Here is a 10,560-nt window from a genome sequence, read left to right as displayed (position 1 = left end):
AGGGAAAGATTTTCTTTTCAAGCAAAGTTGCTGAGACAACTGAATACCAACATGCAAAAGAATGAAGTCGAACTCCTTCACCTAAAGACATACAAAAATTAACTCAAAATCGATCAATGACCTAAACACAAGTGATAAAATACATACAATTTTTAGAAGAAATCACAGGTGTAAAATCAAGAACATTTGTGCTTCAAAGGATGACATCAAACAAGTGAAAAAACAACCTACGTGAAAAACAACCTACTGAGTGGGAGAAAATATTTGCAAATCAAATATCTGATAAGGAGATAGTATCCCAAAATCTGTACAGAACTATTACAGCTCAACAATAAAATGACAAGTAATTCAATTTAAAAATGACAAAGGGGGACTTCCCTGATGGTCCAGTGTTAAAGAATCTGCCTTCCAATGCAGGGGACGTGAGCGCAATCCCTGGTCGGGGAACTAAGATCCCACATGCTGTGGGGCAACAAAGCCCATGCACCGCAACTACTGAGCTCATGTGCCTCAACTAGAGAGTCCATAGGCCGCAAACTACAGAGCCCATGCTCTCTGGAGCCCACGTCACAACTAGACAAGAGAAAACCCGCACTCTACAACTAGAGAGAAGCCCGCACACTGCAAGGAAGAGCCTGCCTGCCGCAACAAGCACCATAATGAAAAATCCCACATGCCTCAACAAAGACCCCACACAGCTAAATAAATAAATAATAAATAAATAAATATTGCTTTAAAAAATAACAAAAGATTTGAATAGACATATGTCCAAAGGCGATAGATAAGTGGCCAATAAGTACATGAAATGATGCTGAGCATCATTAATTATCAGATAAATACAAATTGAGACCACGTAAGATACCACTTCACAACTCACTAGAATGGCTATAATCAAAAGACAGACACTAACATGTTTTGGGGAGGATGTGGAAAAACTGAAACCATCTCACACTGCTAGTGGGATTGTAAAGGTCTCCCTCCCCCACCCCTCTCAGTGGGGTATTTCATTTGCATTTTGCATTTTGTTATTATTTTTGTGATCTCTCCCACTACACTGAAGCATTTGAGACTAGGACTAGGTCTATTTCCCTCACTCGAGTATATCAGTTAGAGCAACTGTCATTCTGTGCTATCTGCAATCACTGATTTGCTTACCTCGCTCAACCACCAGACTATAATCTTCTTAAGAGAGAAACTGTGCTTTCTTTATTTTTGCATCCTAGTACCTAGCCTAGTAGTTAACACACAGGAAGTACAAAAGAAAAAATTAAATAAGAGATTCCAAAGTATGGTACACAGATCCCTTGTGGAGACCCAATATTTTTACAGAAGGTTCACAACGTAAAAACTATTTTCATAGTAATAAGACATTACAAGCCATTTCAATAGGTCAACATTTGTACTAAATGCAAAAGCAACAATGCCCTAGCACAAATTATAATCCCCAAACTGTGTTAGTTTTACTAGTTTTCTATTGCTACTGTAATAAGTTGCCACAAATTTATTGTCATAAAGCCACAAAAATTTATTATCTTACAGTTCTCCTGGTTAAAGACCATTTCAGGGTTTTACTAGGCTAAAACCAAAAGCTCAGCAGTTGCATTCGTTTCTGGAGGCTCTGAAGACAATCCGTTGTTTCCTTGCATTTTTTAGCTTCTAGAGGCTGCTCTCATTCCTTGGCTGGTGGCCCACTTCCCCCATTTTCTAGCTAGCTATGCAGGGCAGGCTTCAAGATGGCGGAACAGTAAGACGTGGAGATGACCTTCCTCCCCACAAATACATCAGGAATACATCTACATGTGGAACAGATCCTACAAAACACCTACTGAACGCTGGCAGAAGACCTCAGATGTCCCAAAAGGCAAGAAACTCCCTACGTACCTGGGTAGGGCAAAAGAAAAAAGAAAAAACAGAGACAAAAGAATAGGGACGGGACCTGCACCAGTGGGAGAGAGCTGTGAAGGAGGAAAGGTTTCCACACACTAGGAAGCCGCTTCATCGGCAGAGACTGCGGGTAGCGGAAGGGGGCGCTTCAGAGCCACGGAGGAGAGCGCAACAACAAGGGTGAAAAGGGCAAAGCAGAGATTCCCACGCAGAGGATCGGTGCCGACCAACACTCACCAGCCTGAGAGGCTTGTCTGCTCATTCGCCAGGGCGGGCGGGGAGTGGGAGCTGAGGCTCGGGCTTCGGAGGTCAGACACCAGGGAAAGGACTGGGTTGGCTGCGTGAACACAGCCTGAAGGGGGCTAGTGCTCCACGGCTAGCCGGGAGGGAGTCCAGGAAAAAGTCCGGAGCTGCAAAGGGGCAAGAGACTTTTTCTTGCCTCTTTGTTTTCTGGTGTGCAAGGAGAGATGATTAAGAGCGCTGCTTATATGAGCTCCAGAGACGGGCGCAAGCCGCAGCTATCAGCGTGGACACCAGAGATGGGCATGAGATGCTAAGGCTGCTGCTGAAGCCACCAAGAAGCCTGTGTGCGAGCACAGGTCACTATCCACACCTCTCCTCCAGGGAGCCTGTGCAGCCCGCCACTGCCAGGGTCCCGTGATCCAGGGACAACTTCCCCAGAGCACACGGCACACCTCAGGCTGTTGCAACGTCACGCCGGCCTCTGCCACCGCAGGCTGGCCCCGCATTCCGTACACCTCCCTCCCCCCCGGCCTGAGTGAGCCAGAGCTCCCTAATCAGCTGCTCCTTTAACCCCGTCCTGTCCGGGTGAAGAACAGACGCCCTCAGACGACCTACACACAGAGACGGGGACAAATCCAAAGCTGAACCCCGGGAGCTGTGCGAACAAAGAAGAGAAAGGGAAATCTCTCCCAGCAGCCTCAGGAGCAGCAGATTAAATCTCCACAATCAACGTGATGTACCCTGCGCCTCTGGAATACCTGAATAAACAACAAATCATCCCAAACTGAGGAGGTGGACTTTGGGAGCAACGATATATATATATATATTTTTCCCTTTCTCTCTTTTTCTGAGTGTATGTGTATGCTTCTGTGTGTGATTTTGTCTGTATAGCTTTGCTTTTACCATTTGTCCTGGGGTTCTGTCTGTCCGTTTTTTTTGTTTTTTTTACTTAAAAAAATTTTATTGTTCTTAGTAATCTTTCCCTTTTTTTATTACTTTAAAAATTTTTTTAATAATTCTTTTTTATTTTAATTATTTTATTTTATTTTATCTTTTTCTTTCTTTCCTTCTTTTTTTCTCCCTTTTACTCTAAGCCGTGTGGATGACAAGCTCTTGGTGCTCCAGCCAGGCATCAGGGCTGTGCCTCTGAGGTGGGAGAGCCAAGTTCAGGACATTGGTCCACCAGAGAACTCCCAGCTCCACATAATATGAAATGGCGAAAATCTCCCAGAGATCTAAATCTCAATGCCAAGATCCAGCTCCACTGAATGACCAGCAAGCTACAGTGTTGGATATCCTATGCCAAACAACTAGCAACACAGGAACACAACCCCACCCATTAGCAGAGAGGCTACCTAAAATCATAATAAGGTCACAGACACCCCAGAACACACCACCAGAGGTGGACCTGCCCAAAAGAAAGACAAGATGCAGCCTCATCCACCAGAACACAGGCACTAGTTTGTTCCACCAGGAAGCATACACAACCCGTGGAACCAACCTTAGCGACTGGGAGCAGACACCAAAAACAACGGGAACCCTGAACCTAAAGGCTGCGAAAAGGAGACCCCAAACACAGTAAGCCAAGCAAAAAAAGAAGACAGAGAAACAAACAGCAGATGAAGGAGCAAGGTAAAAACCCACCAGAACTAACAAATGAAGAGGAAATAGGCAGTCTACCTGAAAAACAACTCAAAATAATGATACTAAAGATGATACAAAATCTTGGAAAGAGAATGGAGAAAATACAAGAAACATTTAACAAGGACCTAGAAGAACAAAAGAGCAAACAAACAATGATGAACAACACAATATATGAAATTGAAAATTCTCTAGAAGGAATCAATAGTAGAATAACTAAGAAAGAAGAAAGGATAAGTGACCTGGAAGATAAAATAGTGGAAATAACTGCCACAGAGCAGAATAAAGAAAAAAGGATGAAAAGAATTGAGGACAATCTCAGAGACCTCTGGAACAACATTAAATGCACCAACATTCGAATTATAGGGGTCCCAGAAGAAGAAGAAGAGAGAGAAAGGGACTGAGAATATATTTGAAGAGATTATAGTTGAAAACTTCCTTAATATGGGAAAGGAAATAGTTAATCAAGGCCAGGAAGCACAGAGTCCCATACAGGATAAATCCAAGAAGAAACACGACAAGACACATATTAATCAAACTACCAAAAATTAAATACAAAGAAAAAATATTAACAGCAGCAAGGGAAAACCAACAAATTACACATAAGGGAATCCCCATAAAGTTAACAGCTGATCTTTCAGCAGAAACTGCAAGTCAGAAGGGAGTGGCAGGACACATTTATAGTGATGAAGGAGAAAAAACTACAACCAAGATTACTCTACCCATCAAGGATCTAATCAGATTTGACAGAGAAATTAAAAGCTTCACAGACAAGGAAAAGCTAAGAGAATTCAGCACCACCAAATCATCTTTACAACAAATGCTAAAGGAACTTCTCTAGGCAGGAAACTCAAGAGAAGGAAAAGACCTATAATAATAAACCCAAAACAATTAAGAAAATGGTAACAGAAATATACATATCTATAATTACCTTAAATGAAAATGGATTAAATGCTCCAACCAAAAGACACAGACTGGCTGAACAGATACAAAAACAAGACCCGTATATATGCTGTCTACAAGAGACCCACTTCAGACCTAGGGACACATACAGACTGAAAGTGAGGGGATGGAAAAAGATATTCCATGCAAATGGAAATCAAAAGAAAGCTGAAGTAGCAATTCTCACATCAGACAAAATAAACTTTAAAACAAAGAGTATTACAAGAGACAAAGAAGGACACTACATAATGATCAAGGGATCAATCCCAGAAGAAGATGGAACAACTGTAAATATTTATGACCCCAACATAGGAGCACCTCAATACATAAGGCAAATACTAACAGCCATAAAAGGCAGAAACGACAGTAACACAATAGTAGTAGGGGAATTTAATACCCCACTTTCACCAATGGACAAATCATGCAAAATGAAAATAAATAAGGAAATACAAGCTTTAAATGATACATTAAACAAGATGGACTTAATTGATATTTACAGGACATTCCATCCAAAAACAAGAGAATACACTTTCTTCTCAAGTGCTCATGGAACATTCTCCAGGATGGATCATATCTTCTGTCACAAATCAAGCCTTGGTAAATTTAAGAAAATTGAAACCATATCAAATATCTTTTCTGACCACAATGCTATGAGACTACATATCAATTACAGGGAAAAATCTGTAAAAAATACAAACACATGGAGGCTAAACAGTACACTACTTAATAACCAAGAGATCACTGAAGAAATCAAAGAGGAAATAAAAAAATACCTAGAAACAAATGACAATGAAAACACAATGACCCAAAACCTATGGGATGCAGCAAAAGCAGTTCTAAGAGGGAAGTTTATAGCAATACAATCCTACTTTAAGAAACAAGAAACGTCTGAAATAAACAACCTAACCTTACACCTAAACCAATTAGAGAAAGAAGAACAAAAAAACCCCCAAAGTTAGCAGAAAGAAAGAAATCATAAAGACCAGATAAGAAATAAATGAAAAAGAAATGAAGGAAACAATAGCAAAGATCAATAAAACTAAAAGCTGGTTCTTTGAGAAGATAAACAAAATTGGTAAAACATTAGCCAGACTCATCAAGAAAAAAAGGGAGAAGAATCAAATCAGTAGAATTAGAAATGAAAAAGAAGTAACAACTGACACTGCAGAAACACAAAGGATCAAGAGAGATTACTACAAGCAACTACATGCCAATAAAATGGACAACCTGGAAGAAATGGACAAATGCTTAGAAATGCACAACCTCCCAAGACTGAACCAGGAAGAAATAGGAAATATGAACAGACCAATCACAAGCACTGAAATTGCGACTGTGATTAAAAATCTTCCAACAAACAAAAGCCCAGGACCAGATGGCTTCACAGGCGAATTCTATCAAACATTTAGAGAAGAGCTAACACCTATCCTTCTCAAACTCTTCCAAAATATAGCAGAGAGGGGAAGACTCCCAAACTCATTCTATGAGGCCACCATCACCCTGATACCAAGACCAGACAAAGATGTCACAAAGAAAGAAAACTATAGGCCAATATCACTGATGAACACAGATGTAAAAATCCTCAACAAAACACTAGCAAACAGAATGCAACAGCACATTAAAAGGATCATACACCATGATCAAGTGGGGTTTATTCCAGGAATGCAAGGATTCTTCAATATATGCAAATCAATCAATGTGATACACCATATTAACAAATTGAAGGAGAAAAACCATATGATCATCTCAATAGGTGCAGAGAAAGCTTCTGACAAAATTCAACACCCGTTTATGATAAAAACCCTCCAGAAAGTAGGCATAGAGGGATCTTACCTCAACATAATAAAGGCCATATATGACAAACCCACAGCCAACATCAATCTCAATGGTAAAAAACTGAAACCATTTCCTCTAAGATCAGGAACAAGACAAGGTTTTCCACTCTCACCACTATTATTCAACATAGTTTTGAAAGTTTTAGCCACAGCAATCAGAGAAGAAAAAGAAATAAAAGGAATCCAAATCAGAAAAGAAGTAAAGCTGTCACTGTTTGCAGATGACATGATACTATACATGTCATAGAGCATCCTAAAGATGCTACCAGAAAACTGCTAGAGCTAATCAATGAATTTGGGAAAGTAGCAGGATACAAAATGAATGCACAGAAATCTCTTGCATTCCTGTACACTATTGATGAAAAATCTGAAGGTGAAATTAAGAAAAGTCTCCCATTTACCACTGCAACAAAAAGAATAAAATACCTAGGAACAAGCCTACCTAAGGAGACAAAAGACCTGTTTGCAGAAAATTATAAGACACTGATTAAAGAAATTAAAGATGATACAAATAGATGGAGAGATATACCATGCTTTTGGATTGGAAGAATCAACATTGTGAAAATCACTATACTACTCAAAGCAATCTACAGATTCAATGCAATCCCTATCAAACTACCACTGGCATTTTTCACAGAACTAGAACAAAAAATTTCACAATTTGTATGGAAAAACAAAAGACCCCAAATAGCCAAAGCAGTCTTGAGGGGGGAAAAAAGGAGCTGGAGGAATCAGACTCCCTGACTTCAGACTATACTACAAAGCTACAGTAATCAAGACACTAATGTACTGGCACAAAAACAGAAATATAGATGAATGGAAAAGGATAGAAAGCCCAGAAATAAACCCACACACATATGGTCAACTTATCTTTGATAAAGGAGGCAAGAATATACAATGGAGAAAAGAAAGCCTCTTCAATAAGTGGTGCTGGGCAAACCAGACAGCTACATTTAAAAGAATGAAATTCAGACATTCTCTAACAGCATACACAAACATAACCTCAAAATGGATTCAAGACCTAAATGTAAGGCCAGACACTATCAAACTCTTAGAGGAAAACATAGGCAGAACACTCTATGACATAAATCACAGCAAGATCCTTTTTGACCCACCTCCTAGAGAAATGGAAATAAAAACAAAAATAAACAAGTGGGACCTAATGAAACTTGAAATATTTTGCACAGCAAAGGAAACCATAAACAAGATGAAAAGACAAGCCTCAGATTGGGAGAAAATATTTGCAAGTGAAGCAGCTGACAAAGGATTAATCTCCAAAATTTACAAGCAGTTCATGCAGTTCAATATGAAAAAAACAAACAACCCAATCCAAAAATGGGCAGAAGACCTAAATAGACATTTCTCCAAAGAAGATATGCAGATTGCCAACAAACACATGAAAAGATGCTCAACATCATTAATCATTAGAGAAATGCAAATCAAAACTACAATAAGATATCATCTCACAGTGGTCAGAATGGCCATCAACAAAATATCTACAAATAATAAATGCTGGAGAGGGTGTGGAGAAAAGGGAACCCTCTTGCCCTGTTGGTGGGAATGTAAATTGATACAGCCACTAAGAAGAACATTGTGGAGGTTCCTTAAAAAAGTAAAAATAGAACTACCATACGACCCAGCAAAACCACTACTGGGCATATACCCTGAGAAAACCATAATTCAAAAAGAGTCATGTACCACAATGTTCATTGCAGCTATATTTACAATAGCCAGGACATGGAAGCAACCTAAGTGTCCATCGACAGATGAATGGATAAAGAAGATGTGGCACATATATACAATGGAATATTACTCAGCCATGAAAAGAAACAAAATTGAGTTATTTGTAGTGAGGTGGATGGACCTAGAGTCTGTCATACAGAGTGAAGTCAGAAAGATAAAAACAAATCCCGTATGCTAACACATATATATGGAATCTAAAAAAAGAAAAAAGAAAAAAATGGTCTTAAAGAACCTATGGGCAAGACGGGAATAAAGACACAGACCTACTAGAGAATGGAACTGAGGACACAGGGAGGGGGAAGGGTAAGCTGGGACAAAATGAGAGAGTGGCATGGACATATATAGTGGCATGGACACTACGAAATGTAAAATAGATAGCTAGTGGGAAGCAGCCTCATAGCACAGGGAGATCAATCATCTCGGTGCTTTGTGACTACCTAGAGGGGTGGGATAGGGAGGGTGGGAGGGAGGGAGACGCAAGAGGGAAGATATATGGAGATATATGTATATGTATAACTGATTCACGTTGTTATAAAGCAGAAACTAACACACCATTGTAAAGCAATTACACTCCAATAAAGATGTTAAATTTAAAAAAAAGTGAAAGATAGACCAAGGGACTTTCAAGGAAAAATACAAAAGTTCATTGATATGATTGCGGATTCCACATTGCAGTTAAACTTAAGAAACTACCACTTAAGTTTTGGTAAAAGAGCAAAGAAAAATATTCACAATTATCTCAGAAGGCCATTAAACACTCCTTTCTTTTTTTCATTATTTGTTTTTGGCTGTGTTGGGTCTTCATTGCTGTGCACGGGCTTTCTCTAGTTGCAGTGAGCGGGGGCTACTCTTTGTTGAGGTCCGCGGGCTTTTCATTGTGGTGGCTTCTCTTGTTGCAGAGCATGGGGTCTATGCGTGGGGGCTTCAGTAGTTGTGGCACGTAGGCTCAGTAGTTGTGGCTTGTGGGCTCTAGAGCACAGGCTCAGCAGTTGTGGCACATGGGCTTAGTTGCTCTGCAGCATGTGGGATCTTCCCAGACCAGGCCTCGAACCTGTGTCCCCTGAACTGGCAGGCAGATTTTTAACCACTGCACCACCAGGGAAGCCCTAAATACTCCTTTCTTTTCCAAGTATATGTCTGTATTAGGTTAGATTTTGTTCACTTACTTCAACCAAAACAACAAATCACAAGAAATGAATGCAGAAGCTGATCTGAGAATTCAGTACTATTCTATTAAGCCAGATATTGAACAGACTGCCAAACTTCCACTATAATTTTTGTTTTAAAAAAGTTATTTTTAATGCTATTTATGTTAACATGTAATGGCTTTATTATTGAATTATTTCTTAAAATACTCAATATTAATTTATAATATAATAAATATTAATAGATATAATTACATACATAGAAACTCTTCGAAGTCATCAGTAACTTTTCTTTTTATTCTTTATTTATTTATTTGGCTGCACCAGGTCTTACTTGTGGCACTCGGGATCTTCATTGTGGCATGTGGGCTCTTTAGTTGCGGCATGTGGGGTGTAGTTCCCTGACCAGGGATTGAACCTGGTCCCCTGCATTGGGAGTGCACAGTCCTAACCACTGTACTACCAGGGAAGTCCCACCCAGGTCATCAGTGATTTTTTTTTTTTTTTGCAGTACGCGGGCCTCTCACTGTTGTGGCCTCTCCCGTTGCGGAGGACAGGCTCTGAACGCGCAGGCTCAGCGGCCATGGCTCACGGGCCCAGCCGCTCTGTGGCATATGGGATCTTCCCGTACCGGGGCACGAACCCGTGTCCCCTGCACTGGCAGGCGGACTCTCAACCACTGCGCCACCAGGGAAGCCCCATCAGTGATTTTTAAGAGTGTAAAGGACTACTGAAAACAAACGTTTCAGAACTGCTGAGTCAGATAAATGAGAAAGTCACCGAAAGATCATGACCAGGTAAAGTTAATCAAAAGAATGAACGCAGAGAGCCTCAATGATAAAAGGGTACATAAGGCAACAGAGAAACAGAGCCTAGAAGGAGTACTCTATTTACGAACAGCCCCACTCCCGAACTCTGTCCCAGTCAAATCTCTAAATAGCAGAGGACTGAACTCACCACAGAGAAGCTAAATTGCTCATAGGGCACTTTTTTTTTTTTTTTTTTTTCGGTGCACAGGCCTCTCACTGTTGTGGCCTCTCCCGCTGTAGAGAGCAGGCCCAGCGGCCATGGCTCATGGGCCCAGCTGCTCTGCGGCATGTGGGATATTCCCTGACCGGGGGATGAACCCG

The 10,560-nt window shown here is 40.5% G+C and overlaps 1 protein-coding gene and 1 non-coding gene across 2 annotated transcripts in view; both read right to left on the bottom strand.

Moving 5' to 3' along the window:
- The window catches only part of KIAA0825 (KIAA0825 ortholog), a 416,652-nt gene that overhangs the window by 397,204 nt on the left and 8,888 nt on the right, over positions 1-10,560 (bottom strand). The gene's annotated exons all lie outside the window — the stretch shown is intronic.
- TRNAG-CCC (transfer RNA glycine (anticodon CCC)) lies at positions 9,828-9,899 on the bottom strand. The gene has a single exon. It is a non-coding gene; the product is annotated as a tRNA-Gly (tRNA).

The sequence above is a fragment of the Lipotes vexillifer genome, unplaced genomic scaffold (genome assembly GCF_000442215.2).
Source record: "Lipotes vexillifer unplaced genomic scaffold, Lipotes_vexillifer_v1.1 scaffold67, whole genome shotgun sequence".
Lineage (NCBI taxonomy): Eukaryota > Metazoa > Chordata > Mammalia > Artiodactyla > Lipotidae > Lipotes > Lipotes vexillifer.
This window is presented reverse-complemented; position numbering and strand designations above follow the sequence as displayed.